Genomic DNA, 18,773 nt, shown 5'->3' with positions numbered 1-18,773 from the left:
GTCTAGAGCATAAGACTGAGGCAAATGTAGATATGTGGTGGTGCCTTAAAGACCTAGGAATAAAACAACACACTTGCGAGGCCATATTAGTATAGAAGGTAATATGAAAGCTGATATTCAATGGAGACCTTCAGGGTTAGATATGGAAAAATACTCAGTCCACATAGGGTGAATACAGTTTTATAAGTTCAGCAAATTCGCATAATTGACAAGTATTCACAATTAGAAGCATGGGTAATGAGGGAATTCCTCATTCTGATTAAACCCTTTTTGGACAACCCCCCTGCCCCCCTTGGTTGTAGTTGTACTTTGCTTATGAGAAAGCGTCTGGGGAGAGTAGTTCATTCTTGCTTCCCAGAGAATTTAGTCTTGGACCCACAGGCTTGGAGCCTCTGGAGGATGTATTTTGTCTTTCTGCCTATCAGGGGAGGAAAGTACTTGAGTCAGCTAGGAGCTATGTAACTATACAGCCATACAGCACTATGAACATATATAAAGGAAATACAAAAGCAAAAAAAATTCTGGCGTCAATGGTATATTCTGTTCTTCTGACTGCACAGGAATTCTGAAGATTCTACTCTGTAAATGTATGCATACCCAGGCATGTGCTAATCAAAAAAAGCAAGAATATTGCAAACGGAAATTCTAAACACATGTTAACAGCTGGAAAAAAGTAACTGCACCATTATTTTCAAGTCCTTGTCTATTTGGTATTAATGTGTCATATAGATACCTCCTGAGACAGATGACATTTTCAAGGATAAATATGAATTTCAGCAGCTGCTATTTTTCATCTTTTGTAGGTTATAGAGAGTAACTTTCTATTTACATAGATGTGGAGACAGGTGAGCAGGAGTGTTACCTGAGGGCAAACAAAGGTTAATTGATTTTGCTTACATATGAAGCTCACCCCCTTCTCAGTGCCCATTCCGGAGCACATAGAAAGTAAATTTAATCCTCTGTTTTAATTATGTGTCTGTATGTGTGTTCACAAATTTGGACTGGTGACCTAGCTACTCATCCTTGGTTTTTTATTTTCCCTGAGTAACAGGAGTGCTGTGCCGTATTGTAGCACCAGATCGTTACAAAATAAAACTATTTTGGGACTGTGCTCATTGCACTCGGGGGATCCAATTGTTCAGGCCTCAGGCAGTATCTGTACAAATGATGTAAAGAAATTATTTAATCTCTACAAAATATCACTGGAAACAGCTGTAAAGAGATTTGCCCAGGTAGTGAGAGTGGTCAGGCTCGTTCTGTATCAGGGCACAGGCTTGTCCATGTACTTGCCCTATGGCAATGGGGCTATAATTAGAGCAGTAGCTGCTGGATTAAAAGAGATGCTGTTAAACTCCTGTTATGGGCAAAAGAGAACACAACATATAAATGAAGCTAAGAACGTATTTTTATTCCACTTAAAGTTTTACTAGTCTAACAGTCTGAGTTAGATAATTAACTGTCATGGTCGTCAGCACATCAATAAGTTTTAATTGCTTTGACCTCCATCCATGCCCACTGGTCCAGGAGATGCTGCTAAGCTCCTTGCCTGAATTATGCTGTAGGTATGTTTGTGCTCAGCTCTGACCCCAGCTTGGTTGCTTGTTGCTTTATGTATCTCAGATCATCATTAGACTGCAGTAACACCCACCATACCTATGCTTCTATTAGAATGAATGCTGTCCCTCTCTACATTGTTGTACTCAGCTTGAATATTATTTTTTGTGGTGAAAAATACTTAAAGAGCTATGCCCCCAGCCTTGGCTTTTATAACCCTGATAAGGCATCATCTGTTACAGCTTAAGCAGCTGATAAAAGAGCCAAGACACAGAGGCATACCTGACCTTCTACGGCAGCAGCAAAAATGCATATTTTCTACCAAAATATTGTCTTTCCTGTTCCAGACCCTAATGGCTCAGCATCCTGTGCTTCTCTCCATCTGTGCCTCAAGCTCAATAAAGCACTGAACTATCATGGAAGCTCTGTTAACATGCTGATATGAATTCTTTCAACACCTGTACACTAAGTACATTACTAAGTTTTACAGGATGAAAATAAAGAGCAGGAAGAAAAAAAAAATAAGCGCTTTAAGGAAGACTATTCTACAGTGGTTATCGACTGAGACATGTTTGAAATAAGCAGTTTAGAAAAACATCTAATATTCACTCACAGATGCTGCCACCTAGAGTCCGGCATTATGACACCGTGAACACAAGGATTACAGAGTAACTTTTAGGCAGGAATATTCAATTTGTGTGGAGGTGGAGGTGTTGGTTTCTGGGAGAGTATGTAGAAGGAAAAGGTGAAACAGTAGTCAAGCAAGCAGAAGGAAAATTTAGACCTTGAAATTTTTCCTTCTGTAATGGTCAAAATCAGATCTTACACTGAAAGGTAGAATGGTGGAACTTAGCATGGGAAAGCAAATTGGAGCTGCTATTCTGTCCGTTTATCAGAATACTTTTAAAATAGATTTATTTCCAGTTCAATTTCCAAGTCTGAAAAATAATGGTCAGCAGAATAAGATATGTTCTAGTTGAGCAACCTTGCCTTCAATTTTGATGAAAAAGCCTGCCCGTTCTCAAAAAGTCATTGATAAAGCATATTTAAGCCTCTCTCTCTCTCTCTCCATCAGTAGACTATTGCAGAAGACAAAATATCCCCATGAGGCAGCCTAACTGGAAATCCAAGGCAGCCTGGAAAATGAGCTATCCTGCTATGCTTTAGAAATTGCAAATAGCAACAACCTAGTTTCTCAGCTCACCTGAACGACCTGGCAGCATTTGTTACAAGATGCCTAATTCCATGCCTGGACTTTCACACTGCATGTTATTTGTTTAGAAATGAGCTACAAACCTGGATCTCAATTTGCTCAACAGGATATGGTTTGATTAAATGTGTCTGGATGCATTTGTAACAGGATTATAGATTTCAATTAGGAGAAAGCAACAATCATTACAAAGCAATACTTTGTCATGCATACTTTAGCAAGCAGAACTGGGGCAAGAAATAGAACTATGATGGAAAAGTCTCTCGTGTCTTTGTTCCCTCCACGACATTGTTACTGCTTCTTCACACTCTAGTACTGTTTTTTCTCAAGTTCATGTTACGTTTCTTTCCTTTCTCTTTGCTGGCTTGTTGTCAAATTGATGGCTTCTAGTTCCACTGAGTTCTGGACGTGGTCATGTTCCCAGTAACAGGCTGATCTGCAATTCTTCTACCTGCTAGTGAATGACAGTGAATAGATCTTTACTGGATTTGATCCCTGATGCAGAAGGGTTAAGCCAATTGTCTCCATCTTAGTAGGGGTACACCTTGACTGAACTAAACCAGCACTGTCTTACCTTGTGTGCTGCATGGTGGAGAACAGGCTTGAGAGAAGACAGTGTCTGTTCAGTGAGCCCCATGATCCTCCCAGCTGGTGACAGCTGAAAGAGCCAAAACCCAACACCTACTGCTCAACAGGTGAGTAAGCCTCACTTACACCTGCTTTGTCAGGCTGCATCTGAAAGAGTGCTACTTCAGAGCTATGCACACAAGGATTCTCTCTTCTCCAGGAAGCACTAGAGCCAGGACTGGTTTAGCTTCTTTGTGTAAAATTAAGGGTTTACAACATGGTTTATGGTCAGTTCTCTTCCAATGAGTGGACTCATATCTCTGCTGCCTGCAGTAGAGACTACTGTCACAGAGACATGGAACAAAGTGCAACTTACAACCATGCACCTGCATTTTCTTTCCACCAAACAAGATGACCTCATTCAAAATGGAAATGCTACATGGCCTTTACTGCTCTCCAGACTATGTCCTGGAAGTCTGAAAAGCTATTACCTGGCATGGGCTAAAATCATGCCAGAAAGAGTTAACAGTGCTGGACTTCACTTGGATCTGTGCCCTGGACTTGAACAGTCTGTGTCCCCAGAAAGAAGGAACTCAAGACAGCAGTGAAAAAACGTGTGCAACTGATTCTGAATAGGATGCCAGTTTACAAAATACTGTTCATTAACCATGGTTTAAGTAAGTGCCCATATCCTCCTAAGAAAAAATAAGAATGTTCAATGGCAAAGGTGAAAACAAGATAAAGCAGCTTATTCTCCCAGGTTTCCTCTAAGGGCATTGTTACTGAAACAAAAAATAATCACTTAGGATAGGCAAGAGAGTACGGTTCTAATATGTTTTACAAGCACGCCATCAGGAAATCTATTCAGTCCCATACAATAGCATAGAATCACGGAGCCATCGAATGGTTTGGGTTGGAAGAGGACCTTGAAGATCATCTAGCTGTAACCCCCCAGCCATGGGCAGGGACATCTTCAACTAGGCCAGGTTGCTCAGAGCCCCATCCAACCTGGCCTTGAACACTTCCAGGGATGGGGCATTCACTGCTTCCCTAGGCAACCTGTCACACTGCCTCATCACCTTCTCAGTAAAGAATTTTTTCCCAATATCTAATCTAAACCTACTCTCTTTCAATTTGAAGCCATTCCCCCTTGTCCTCTCACTACCCACTCTTGTAAATCTTGCCTCACCTTTCCTTACTGGGCAGAGTTAACTTTATTCCTTATCTATCATTGTGGTGGTTTGTGATGGCTATTATTAGATAGATATCTGGCCTGTTAGTGTTATGATCTGTCAGTGGATTGCACATGCTCAGATTTTATTCCAACCTACAGAACCAGTCTGCATCAGTTTGTGCTGTACTGGGAACCCCGTTTGCATACACTGCTGTGCACTGGCACAAACAGTATGGAAATGACTCACAGGCAATGCACTACTTATAATTTTGCCAAATGGGGCAGTGTATCGGCAATTTTGTTGCATCTGCCATAATATTCAGGCCAACTTTCTCTTCTGCAAGGGAAAGAAAACTGTCTTCCAAACCAGATGAATTTAAAAGTAAATATGACAAATTCTGCCCATTCATTCCACTCACACATTTCTACTCACTAGTAACTATTTAATTTATATCCTTTAGCATGGTGAAGATCTGGTGCCTTTTAGTTCCAGTATTCTGGATAGCTATTACCAACCCATGGAACTGAGCGCACTACTAAGAAAAAAAACTTCTTTCTAAAAGAAAAGCACAAAAATATGCACTTGCTTAGCCTGGACTGATTATTCAGTTTCTTTTTAATCTTTTAATTGATGGAATGTAATTTAATTCTTTGAAATATATAGAAAAAAAATTGTAAAAGACATGTTGGAGTTTAGAGTATAGATACAGAAATGGAAAACCAACTGAGGAAAGAAGAACAAGAGAAATTAAGAAACACAGGTAACAATTCCAAAGCCTTACAGCAGACTCACATGATGAACTACCATTAACTGTGTCATAAAGGAGGTGACAATATCCTACAGATATATCTGATAACTTCAGCAAATAAGAGAATGGGAAGACAGATTGCTGACAAATTGCAGTGACCCAAGATTAAGTTATCCTGAAAATCAGTCCATAGGGGAAATTAATTTAAAAGTTATAGGCATGTTTCTGAAAAGCACCCACCTTTATGCCGTCTTCCAGGATCAAAAGCATGATCATCAGTATCATCAAAGCATGAGATGTTAGAGGTGCATTAGACACAATTGTCAAAGGTCATAAGCAAAACAAGTCTTAGTAAGGTTATTAGTTATTATTTTATTATTTATTATTAGTTATTTATTAGTTATTAGTTATAGGGTTATTAGACCAGACAATATCACTGAAAATATTTCCTTCAGAAGGTGTTTCCCTTATGTCTGAAATTGAAACCAGACCTGCAGATCCTCCATTCTGCCCAACTTTCTAACCCTTCTCTAGACTGCTCTGCTTCCTGCTGGTCACTGACAGAAACCCTCCAAGAGAAGGATGTCAGAAACTCACAGATCAGGAGCAAGACTGGTATGTTGGGTGGCCAATGAGTTCAGGGCAAATCAAGCAATCAGCAGACTGAAAAAAGAATGCCTTAAATGGCTTCTGTTCAATTTCAGCTAAACTGTCTTACTTAGCACTGCTGTACTACCAGGGAAAAACAAGAGTCAGTGGAGCCATATTCAGTCTTCATTTTCACAGTCCCACAAACCCATATTTCCTAAGATTTTAATTTATACTGTATATAAATGTTCTTTTTCTTTTCTCCAGAGTTAAAACTAATAAATAGGGAAGTACAAATATGATTCAGACAGGTATAAGATCAACATGTATAATCCAAAAGGTAGCTGCCTGGGAGAATTAAATGTCAGCGCTCATGAGCAGTGATAAATTATTTTCACAGACAAGTTTTAATGCTTTAAATTGGAATATAGTCAAGTTTTAGGTGAGGGTTTTGGGAGGTCTTTAGGAGTTAGGGTGTTTTGCTTGCTTGTTTAGAGAAAATAGAAAGTATTTCCAAGACTGCATATTGGAAGAAATATTAATTTCCCTTCATCTTACAGGATCAGAGAACAGGATCAGGTCCGTGTTCTCAGTAACATTTGTCTGTTTCCACTGAGCAATGCCAGAGCTGCTGTATTCCATGTGGCAGTATAATGAAGTTCATTGGAACCTCAGATGGCTCATATTTATTTCAACACATCATTTTTTAGCACTGTTCTAGATAACAGTTTTGATCTATAATTCTCTGGGTGGTTAAAAGCCTCTGGTGTTCTCATATTTTTCACCAGCAGCTGAAAACTACTAAACCCACAGCCACTGTGGGGTATTTACTGGATGCACAGCTAGGGTTTTTCAGCAGTCAGACTTTGCACCCTACACTTGATTCAATGAAGCTGAAAAACATCTGACTTTCAGCTAATAGAGTGAAGCAGACAGCATTTTTCAAGGGATGGGAAGGCAATCCCAGCAGGATTGCAGGCACACAAATGAAAACATTACTGTTCTTTCTTTGGAAAGACAATTCATTATGTAGTAAGGGTATTTCATGGACATACACTCCTCTGCTCTACCCTCAAAGGAAGGTCTTCACGGCCCAAATGGCTGGAAAAGCAGAGGCAAATACTATTTTGGGTCTACTGAGCCATTAGTCCCCAATAATCTGACACCTGTAAGACTGTGCTTAACATGGACACACATTCACACACAACCTAACTCCACAAAGGACTGTTTTCTTAGCGTGTCCTTACTAAAATCTTTTAATTGCTCTTTACCTGACATATTACCTGACATACATTTCAGAGATTCTAATATTTTAGCAAATTTATTCTTATATTTTTGTCTGGTTAGATTTTTTATTCAACTGAGAGCTGAAGAACAGGAGAACAATGTTAGTGCCTTCTGGGCTTGCCATACGGAGATCTGAGATGATCAGTAAAAATTCCCAGTAAGCACTCTGTCAAGAACTGAAGCATATAAAAAAGGATGACCAACTTTCTGCTCTAGGCCAGCTGTGCCTCCTCAACACTCACAGCTTTACTACTGCTGACAATGCAGTACAAACAGGGAACAAACAGCACTTGCATGTGGAGCATCTCTTGGCTAACAGTAAACTGCGTGATCCATAACAATTCAGTCCCGCTGGGAAGCATGGGCAAAAGACACTGTTGCAAGAATTACAAATCCTAACTTTTGATTCAAAGGAACTTCTATGACAGGTATTGCATTTTAAAATATCTGTTCTCTGGGGATATAAATATTTCCATTGTATTCATGTATCATTTTGCTCAGCATCTGTGGTCTCAGATTTCCCTTTCTATTCGCCTTATAAGGCCATTTGATTTGGCATTTATTCTGCTCACCTCTGGAGTCATTCTAAGGCAGCTGGTTAGCCATGGAGAACGTAATAAAATTAAAAACAGCAAACAAAATCCCAGAAGGGAATAGGTTCACTACCTCAGGGATCTTTCATTTTATATAAATAAGCAATGCAATTTAGATTCATGGATTGTGAGAATCCAAGCTTCGACTCCAATTTGCGGATGTTACTTCATGCAGAAAAGAAACATGTTTAAGTGGGTAATTCTTTTGATGTCAGAATTAACTTATAAATGTATAAGTTATTTGTCAATTTTCCTCTACTTTTGATCAGTCTTCACTACTGTGAATTTATTTTCTGTAAGACAGATCTTCGAGTTTCTGAAATGTTTGGGAATGAGAAGCTGTACTATCAGTGTTAAGCTCAGCTACTCAAATTAATTGGCATTTATTTTACAGATTTCTTCTGTGCAAAATCCAAGAGTAAAATAGTGGAACTTACTTTTAAATCATCTCAGATGTTATTGGCTCAATGGTTATAAACATTACTTTGATTTCTGTGCACTCTGCTTTCCAGTCTTTTAAAAGTCATTGCCTCAGTTACCTGCAAGCTGCATTTTTGTATGAAACCTACACACCTCATAGCCCACTGCAGAATAATCAGAAGTTTGCAAAAGCATATTTAATCCATTGGCACACACATTTTCTTTCATTAGGTATTTCACACTTCATGCCATGAGGTTTCTTACTATATGAAATTAGAATGACTGCCTTAAGAAAGGTCTAGATCCCTGATTTCCTTAGATGAGACTGGAAATTCACTTTTTTCTCAATTTTTTAAAATTCCATTCCTACAAGATGATTTTTCCTCCATATTATGGTGTATTGACTCTGCCTGAATGCTAGGTGCCCACTGAGCCAGTCTGTCACCCCACTCTACAGCTGGACAGGGAAATTTGACAAAAGGCTCATAGGTCAAGAGAAGGACAGGGAGAGACCACTCAGACATTACCAACATGGGCAAGACAGACTTGACTTGGGTAAATCAATTAGTTTAATTTATTACCAAACAAATCAGAACAGAATAATGAGAAAGAAAAACAAATTTTTAAACACTTTCCACCTAAGCACCCCATTTTCCTGGGCTTAACTTTAACCCCAAATTCTCTTTCTCCTCCCCCACAGTAGTTAGGTGGGACAGGAGATGGGACTGTGGTCAATTTATCACAGGTTGTCTTTGCTGCTCCTTCCTCCTCGGGGGAATTCCTCACACTCCTTCCCTGATCCAGTGTGGGGTCCCTCCCATGGGAGACATTCCTTGATGAACTTCCATGAAAACTGGCATATTACTCAGACTTTAATTCCATGATTCTAAATTTCTATTCTTGATAGAATATCATCCTCCATATCTTCAATCTTCACAGCTTCTGAGAATACATAAGAAGTGAACCAAAAAAGCTGTAAAACAAGAAGGCAAAGAAAAAACTCAAAAAATTATTCCCTTAATAAAAAATAAATTTAAAAATAGAGACAGAAAAGTAAAACTTACCATTTTGGAGTTAAGTTCATGTCCTGCTGAACATTAGGGACAAATATTGCTCACCCATTTGTCAAGGAAGTTAAGTGCCAGGTCTCTGTGGCTTCTGCCTGCCTGTTTTCCTGAAATGCCAGTTAAAAAGCAAACAGAAGCCAGGCGCAGGTATTTCCCACCTTGTGGGAGATGCCTTTCCCCAGAAGGCTCCTTCTTGTAAGACTAAACATGCTCCCCAATGACCTCATGGCCACAGCTCACACAGCTGTGTGTGTAACACCATTACTGCCACACGCTCATTCTGCCCATGCCAACCTCAGAACAAACCCAAGTAAAACCATAACTAGATATTGGTTACCAATCAAATAGAAATTTCCAAATTTTACCTGGGGTGACAGTCTCAGTGAGTGCTGAATAATTAAATGCATCAGATATTTTCATTGTCCAAAATGCATTTAAGCTATTCTAAGTAGGTTTGTTATTCTCACAGCTGAGTAATGGACAAACTTGAACAATTTCCTGTGATACTCTTTTGGAGGCAACACCAAAAGACCAGGAGAAACATCTATCTGTAAGCTAAATCTCAGTGTTCAGTGTCAGTGCAGATTTGACGAAAAACTCAAAAGCTTGTTAGCACATTCACAGCATTCCACATTCCAATTACAAAAGGGACAATTAATATCAACTTCGGTCAACTCAAAGTTGACTACTTTAAAATGAGTAACCTTAAGCCCTATATGTATGAAGAGAATGAATGAGGCGCCTCCAGTGGGTAATTCATCTCACCCTAAATCTGGTGTTTTAGACAAGATGAATCACTTTGTGCAGACATGTAATTCATTTCACTGACTTGAAACTCGGTGTTTGAATTTACACAACTTCCAAGATAATAAGTTAGCTAGGATAAAGGTTGCATAAAACATCTATTTTCTGAACTCTTTTATCAGATATCTACATTTTCAGGCATTTTTGTTGGGAATACATGCCCAGAAACACCTAGAAAAACAGGTTCCATAATGACAGGCAGATTCTGAGTATTTCAGAATATTTCTGAATATTTCAGAACTTAAAACACAGTCATTACATAGTGTGGTGTTACTAATACCTATAGACATGATAAAGTGCTAGACTATATATATGAACCTTCAGTAAAAAGATCCACAACTTTTCAGAATTCTGCTAACAGACCTTTCAAATATCCTGTCTGAAACGAGAAAACTGAAATTCCAAGGAGAGTATTGACAAGGCTACAGTAGTTAGAAAAACTAAACAAAGCAGAAAGTCAGCATTTAAAGTGCACAAATTATTTGTGGTTTTACTATTTAAAATGTATTATTAATTTTAGAATCATCATGCTTGGAATTCTGCATACACTACATTAGACATGGTAATTGTCCAGTTTTCTTATTCAGCAAATGCCAAAAGTACTGATACTGCAGTATGTGTCATTAGGAAGGGAATAAACACGTAACAAAACAAAAGAGCTCAGAGGTGCTACAGAAACAGTGAGGCATTTGGCTCATGAATACCTCAGATTGAAGCTGTTAACTTCTTATGGTCAATTAACTGGTGTTAGCCTTTCTGTTAAAAGGTTGATCACCACCCCCTGCCCGCCCCCCCCCCCCCCCCAGTCTTTTTGGCTCTGCAGGAATTAGAAATTCCACTTCTGATCACAGCATTCGGGGCTATCCTAGGAAACATTTTTCTTCTGTGTATAAGCTGAAGATAATGGATGGGATTCCACATGAGGTTAAGAAAGCTGGAGAGTAAGTACAGACATCCAATGCATATAAAATGCTTTCAGCTATTCAAAACACCTGCATAGGGCTAGGAAACCTGACACAATCCTTGAGGAAGACACATATTTCTACAGGAACTGTGAGAGAGCAGAAATATCCTACAAAACCGAAATAATACTAAAGGATGCAGCTGAATCCTTCCCAAAGCTGGGTGCCTACAGTCATGCTGCTCACTTAGGGTCTCATTACAACTAATAAAGATCTAATCAGCATAATCCAAGGAGCCTAGAAAGCATCAGCTTACTGAGTAGATATCGATGGCTTGATTTCATTGCCCATCAGTAGACACCTAGTATTATTTCTGATCAGACTCATGACTCCCAAACATGACACAGGATTTGGGGAAGACCAGTGGCCTTCTAGAGTGGTATCTAGAGGCCAGCAGGGTAGCTCTTTAATATCTCAAACAGCACTCAATATCTGTACAACCACCTGTCAGCTGGTCACCTGAAGCTTCCTCTGGGCTCCACTGACTATATTGACTAGATGCTCATTTTAGCTGACTAAGCATAAGAACCTAATACCATCTGAGATGTGTAAGTCTTCCATGTGACTTTCAGAAGCTAAGGACTCCTTCAGGCCTTTTGTTATATTATCGGATCCACACAGGTGACAAACGTTAATCTCAGACTGGATCCCAAGCAAGATTTATTATCTAATATTTAGAGTTAACGGACGAGGAGGTTACTAGACGAGAATTTAAAAAAAAACCCAAACAAAACGAAAAGCATAAAATGTTTGGGGACTTTCAGTTGAGGGCATTAATCAAGAAGACTGTTACTAGTAAGACTAAAATTTGTACTTGTGTTATGGAGCCAATGTTATGCACAGAGTTTCAAATGCACACCAGTGTTATTGCTGGCTCTTCCTTAGATAACAATCTAACAAATGAAATCTCTAAAACCCATCCTAAAAACTGAGGAACGTAGTTTTGCTACTTTGTACTGTCACACCTGTTTAGGTACTCTTCCCAAACTAAGCCTCCATTTTCTTGTGATAGATTTATATACAGCCAACAAAAGGGCAGATTTCTGCTCTAGGAACCTCCAGTCTAATAACAAGACAAGACACAGCAGATAGAGACCAGTGAAACCATGACACATCTTTATGTGTCAAATGCTCTCTGCACACTGGCAATCTGTTAACTCCTGTAAGAAAACAAAATTTCTATTAAAAGTTCATAGGTGGAAAATTTATATAAAAGCTTTTTTCACTATTTGAAATTAAATTTAAAAATCCAATCTCAGAAACATGAATAAACATTTTTTTTTTGTAGATTGTATCTCAATTATACAATCTACTAATCCTGACATCATCTCCCAGTCCACACTGAAGGGGTGAGTAAGATGAATTCATGACTATGATTTTTGTCCCTCTTTTTCTTTTTGGCTTTCAATTCTCCTCTTATTCACCAGCAGTAGTTTCTCTGTGCCCTTTCATTAGACTGACATTAAAAGATGGTGACTTCTGTAGGGAAAGTGTGAATTACTTATCCAAAATAATGAGACAATATGCCATGTGGAAAAAACAGAAGAGGAAAATCTCTACAAACTAATTTTCTGAGATTTAATGGTTACATCGGTCCTGAAAAAAACACTGCAATAATAAATACATCGTGCAGAATGCCAAAATCTAAGGCATATTTTTCCCCTAAATATCTGACTCCTTAGTGTCAGTGGTTATCATTGGAGCACTGGGAAGATTATTCTACTCAATTTTTGCAGGTGCACAGGAAGATTCTTTTTTTCCCCTCAAACCTAATATTTGCAGATGCACATTTAGCAGGAGGTTTGAATTTAATTTTTTTTTTTAAGCTGTGTTGTTTCTAGTAGAAGGATGAATTTGCTTATTCAGTGTGCACTGGTATTTCATAAAGATCCATCTAAAATACCTATTTGCAGTGTGTGCAACACAAATGCACCCCCAAACAAAACAACACAGAACTGCATGAATTAATATGTTAAGCTGAACTAGAGTTGATCTGCTTGAGCATGCCTACAATTTCAGAGGTTTGTTGCTGCTCTAAGTTGAAAAAAACAGAAAAGAAAATTAAAAATCACTATTTGAAGATTTTCTCTGAAAAATGCTTCTACTTCTTTTAATCTGTTTTATTAGTTTTTTGGAATGACGTTAAAATTAATTTTTTCAAGTAATTTTATTGTTCAGCTCACAAAAGAAAAGCCAAGGTGTAGGATTATTTATTTCACTTACAAATGTAAACAGATTTTGGAAAAAGCACTCAGGAAATGGATTAGCAAATGGTATGCAAGAACACAACCAGAAGCATTTGGGTACTGCAACCTGGCAGTACGACAGATCTCCTCCAGTGATCCACACCCTGGATATTTTAGGCAACTGTGTCTCATCTCCCTTAGAAAATTCCAGCTGGAAACCAGTTCAGTTGCTTGCCTCATAACTCACATCTTGAAGTAGTTACAGAACCTCATTGTTCTGTTAAACCAAATTTGCCTCTAGCCTAATTATAGCTTTTCCCTATAGATCAGTTTTTCACCTTCTGATAAAAGACTCAATCATATATCAGGCTTTTAAAAGCAAAGACAGATCCTCTTTGTAAAACAGACCCTCCATTCCCTTGTCATAAACTGTACCTACACATCTTACAGGTTTTTTCCTTTTTAACTTGGACAGTTAGAATTGTACACGATTCTGATAAGCATTGTCTTTCACCAGGGCATTAACACTCCCATCTTTACCAAAAACATCTGACCCCAAGCATCCTTGCATCATAATAATCCTTCTCACTAATGTTATACATTTTTAGGCCACACTGATTCTGCAGAATAATTCAACAAAAGTGCTACAGTGACACAAACACTAATGCTCATTAAGTCAATCTGGAAATTAGATTAAATCATCTAGATAGACTGATTCCAAAACAGCTTTCCAGATGGAAGACAGCACGGGGAAGAACACAGTTAGTACGTATCCCTTGAAATGAGGAACATGTGGTGTCCTGTGAAGTGATGTGAGCAAAAGCAGTGATCTCAAGTTTCTATTGTCATTCAGGGCTGAAAATATCCCAAAGAGGATGGGAGAGTGAGAGAAACTGCAGTCAAAATCCTTCTCTCCTGTAAAGTGATGGAAACCACATGGTTCAAAGGGGCAATTTCAGAGGTCAAGACATGACAGAGGGACAGGTAGCCTTTAAACCTGGTTCTCTCCTTTCCATTAAAATTCCCTCTCCTGTGTGAAATACAGAATTCTATGCTTTTATGAAGTTCTCTCCCATTTTATGGCATTGGATTTCCAGCACCTTTAGTACTTGAACCCACGCTATGCTCTGAGCTGGCACCTCTGCTGATGTTTCAGTGCCTGTCAAGAATATGCAAAATCTCAGTTTCCTGCATTAGGAGGAGATTAGTGACAGTTCAACTACAACATAATCCTCATTCAAAGGAAGCATCACATTAAGGTATTTGAAAATATACCACTGGGAAAAAAAGCACTCTGGGGACAAAAAATGTTTAATTTTCTTTGTATTTGCCTATTTGTCCACATTGCATTTTTAAGTTATGTCAACAATAAATCTGTATTTCCCTTCTATCTTTAAGGGCTTTTATTTTAATTCTCTGGTTTTAAGTGCTACTTAAGTATTTGCTTTCCACTGGATTTTGAGACCTTCTGTCAACAAACTCCCTAAAATTTTCTCAGTTGCTTTTGATAGTATAAGTGTTTATTTATGCAGCAATATATATTTTGTATAGTTTGCAATATTTCACACTTTTATTCACACTGTGAATAAAAATTTTATATACTACTTGTTCAATGATAGCTCACTAAATCAGAGGAAGATATATTTAATGTTTGCAGTGTCTCACTATGACATGATATGCTATTACTGATAAACTGATCCTCTATTTAGCATTAATCAAAATATTCAGCTCATATTTATCATTAAGAATTACAAAATATGGGTATTTATAGTGGGTTTTGTTTTTTTATAATTTTTTCTACAAACATTTAATTTTTAACTGGCCATATGGCTGAAAACTGCAGGAATACATGTCTCTTTCCCTGAATTATATTCACAGATCAGGTCAAAAAAATGGTTACTCTAAATTCTGCATATTATGTTTAACCATTCCTCAGAAAAGATCAAAGGCAGTTTTGTCAAACACAATGTGGGAATTTGCTCATTTGAACACTTCAGTACACTTAGTCTTCTAATCCAAAGAGAGAGAAACTAGCTTTCCAAACAAGGAGATAAATTGAATTCAGTACTTGAAAGCTTAGAAAAATTCATTAGCTCTATACATATATTAACAGAAAGAGCTACTTAAAATAGTAAAAAACCCACAGTACTTATATGAATATAATTTTATATGTACGTGTCTGAACCACATTAATAAAGTGTATGAATGAGGCAGCTGCTGATGCATTTAGTACTCTTACTTGTGAGATTTTCCACATACATGTGTTGTTCGTCTAGAATGTATTTCTAGAATGTATATCTAAAAATATTTTGCTCAGGGAAGATTTTATTATTGCTATGAATATTCACTGCAGAGAAAGAACCAAAAGAGTACCAAATTTCCCCTACCTACTGTTAGGTAGGCAATCACACTAATTAATTGAAAATGTGTTGTTTCCTAACTGAACCAATTATGCAGAAAAGGCTGCCTGAGGTTGAGCTAAGCACCCTCCCATTAGCACAGCCACAGTGCAAATGACAGGAAAAGAGAAAAGAGTGCAATGAAAAGCAAAACATAATGCTATTTATAACTGTGCATTAAAAAGGAACCGTGAAAATGAAAAAAGCCAAAGCTACCCGTGGAACAAACAGCCAGGGTGAAAACCCTTCTTCTAATCAAAGTCCAATAGCCAGTTACCATTTAAAAAAAGCTTGTGCTTCATCCTGCCAGCTCTCTCTGATAAAGGAAGGGGTCATTAAGCACCTGTTCCTTCTTCAGACTAAACCTTATGAATCACCACATCAAAATTGTTACTAATATTTTGTATACCAGTACAATAAAAAACAAATGAGATGAGAAGTAACCTTTTTGATTGCTAAAATCAAAGTAAACACATTAATGAGCAAAACATGACTGCTAAACCATTCAAATTCACACACTCACCTGTTTGGTAGGAAAAGATGTCCAGCAAGCTATAAAGATAATATCATGGCATATGCGAAAGGAAAGAACCATTTAAAAAAATTCTAATTTATACTATACTCCATTTTATTCAGTTTACAAACCATTTTCAGATATCCTATTACACAATTATTTATTCATTTCCACCTGCATAATTTCTAATTTTTCATCAAAACAGTAGTTACACAGCTATTTACTGTCTTTGTCTTAATAAATTCCCTGAATCAAAAACATAGACTGCACACAATCCAATTCCCTGTAAATATCAGCTAAGATTCCATTAAAAGGTGTAACTCTGCTCTTTCTGAGGGAAAGGAAAATATACTGTGTATATCAGAATTCCTTCAATTAATTTTTTATGTCAAGCAAAAAGTTTTGTGACAAACCACACCTCTTAGAAACTTTGTTCTTCTCTATTTTGCATTACTCATCCTTTCTATGTATTTTCTATGTACACCTAAAAATATCTCATGTAGTCAAAAAAACACCCACTATATCACTATTATATGATTACATGAATACTAGAATGCAAACCTTCATAATGTACTTTATGTCATACAGACTGCATTGATTCATTTTGACAGGAGTAAGAACCTCATCATTTGCTTTTATTGTCCCCAATTAAGACAGGGTAATTGATATTTCTAGAGTGAATCAAAGCAATACTGTGCATGGCTTTCATAAGAAATTATTTGCTTTGTGTCAATGGAATACAGCCATCAATCCATATTATAACAATAATGTAAAAGTTTATTTAAACTTTCACTATCATTATAGCTACAATAACCTTCACACCTATTTTATATACCCACCATAATGAAGCAAAAACATTTCTGCTACTCTGATAGCTCTGGAATCAGCGAACTCAGAAGAACTGCAGAAAAATAAATGGTATCAAGTTAATTTTTCAGCATCATACCCATGCATAAAATAGATGCTAATAACATTAGAGCCCAATTAACTGCAAGAGGTTTGTGCAAGTATAGTAAAATGAATTTGTTACTCTATTTTTAAAACAAAATTTAACTTAAAAGCTGTCTAAAGAAAATTGATTTCTACAGAAAAAAAGTCTGAATTGCTACTTGAATAGCAATTAGGTATAGAAAATAATAATGCATCTGTTGTGCATGTGTACATACATTTCAGAAGAAAAGGGTCCTTATAAAATTTCTTTGATTACAGACTCAGAACTTACAATTTGGAAATATCAAATGCTGTTAACTATTGGTTATTTATGATTCATCTGTTCCTTTGCATGCTGGTGGAACATAACTCTTAGCATAATAAAAAACAAACAAATAAGAACAATAACTCAGCACTATTTACAGATGACCGTTTCCAAAAATCTGGGAACTGTGGTTTGAACTCAAGTCATACTCAGACAAGTGAAGGTCCCAGCCATTACACATCACTTTGGGATCTTAACTATGACGCCCAGTTTGGTCAGTCCAGTGATTCAGATTTTAGCTGAAAGGTATTCTCTATTGCTTGGTAGAGTATACATATAATTAATGGACTTCATTTAAGATTAGGTAGGAGGAATACAGTTCTAAGTCCCTAGTTCTTTTTCCTGATCTCTCCCCTATGGTAGCCTATTTCTATATAATCTTCATAAAAACTGCTTCCAAAATTGCTATCACATTTTTTTCCCTATTCTTCCACTACATTATTAATTCACAGAAATATGCCTAAATCAAGGACCTGACTAAGTAATCTCCCTTGCTGTCTTGTTTGCCTGCGGAGGAGCAGAGACACCTCCCTGCTGAATTAGTGAGCTTGGTTTAGATCTGTGTTTTAGGAAGAGCTGCTCTTAAGTGAGCAAACCTCAGATGCCCAAGCAAAATAAATCCCGCCTCTAATTTTTTATCTCAAAGAGAACGACCAGCAAAACTGAAGCCACATACTTATCCCACTATAGATGCTGTTGCAACTTACTATGCCAGTTGCAAAGCTTTTGTTCATGTTATTTCAACTGCACCCAGCACGACACCAACCCTGCCAGAGACATTTCCCTGTGACTTTTGGAAGGCAGAGTCACAGAGCGGCTGTGAGGGTCCGTGAAGCCAGCGGCTATGCAGGAAGCAGCAAGAAATCTGGAAGGACAAGGACAGAGCCTCAGCAGTACGGACCACGTTCCCGGTGTTGGGCAGCTCTCAGTGTCCTGCTGCCGTCCCGCCTGGGAGGTGCCAAGCTCTGGTGGTGCGGGAGCACTCCCTGTGCAGCGCTTTGTTCCATTGCCACAGGCCAGTCCGCTCCACAGAAGCGCCGAAAAGGCCTTTAAGTCCCTGGAGCTCACCCCTGGCCTACAGCTAAATAAATTCAGCTTGTCTTTCGCTGCGTAACAGCAGTCCCGTTAACTGGCGACACTACTGGCGTCATACCCAACTCGTGGTCTAAATTTCACCTCAGGTTTAGGTAGCGGCAGTTCCTAGCGCGGCTCACGCTGAAAGCTGGGCTCACTGCCCAGGCCCAGCGGCGATAGCCCTGGCCTGACCGAAGCAGCCGCTCTCGGGCCGCCGCGGGCAGCACAAGAGATCTGCTCCCGTTCCCGCCTCGCCGGGATTCAGCCCCTACTGCGGAAACCGCTTTTTGTTCCTTTTTCTGCAGTTGGCTTTTGCTCCGCTTGTTTTCCGTGCCCTCCGTGCCGCGGGGCGGCGCTGCGGGCGGAGGCC

The 18,773-nt window shown here is 38.3% G+C and overlaps 1 long non-coding RNA gene across 1 annotated transcript; it reads right to left on the bottom strand.

The window, feature by feature from the left end:
- Window positions 1-8,882: 8,882 nt before the first annotated feature.
- Window positions 8,883-18,735, bottom strand: LOC106629150 (uncharacterized). Its single transcript, XR_001332307.2, has 3 exons — window positions 18,037-18,735; window positions 16,914-16,975; window positions 8,883-9,115 (listed from the first exon to the last, which is right to left on the bottom strand). It is a non-coding gene; the product is annotated as an uncharacterized LOC106629150 (long non-coding RNA).
- Between the last annotated feature and the right edge of the window lie 38 nt (window positions 18,736-18,773).

Source organism: Pseudopodoces humilis, chromosome 3, assembly GCF_049639895.1.
Source record: "Pseudopodoces humilis isolate 2021_Gansu_Grassland_sample_001 chromosome 3, ASM4963989v1, whole genome shotgun sequence".
NCBI lineage: Eukaryota > Metazoa > Chordata > Aves > Passeriformes > Paridae > Pseudopodoces > Pseudopodoces humilis.
The sequence above is the reverse complement of the archived record's forward strand: the minus strand, read 5'-3'. Positions and strand labels throughout refer to the sequence as shown.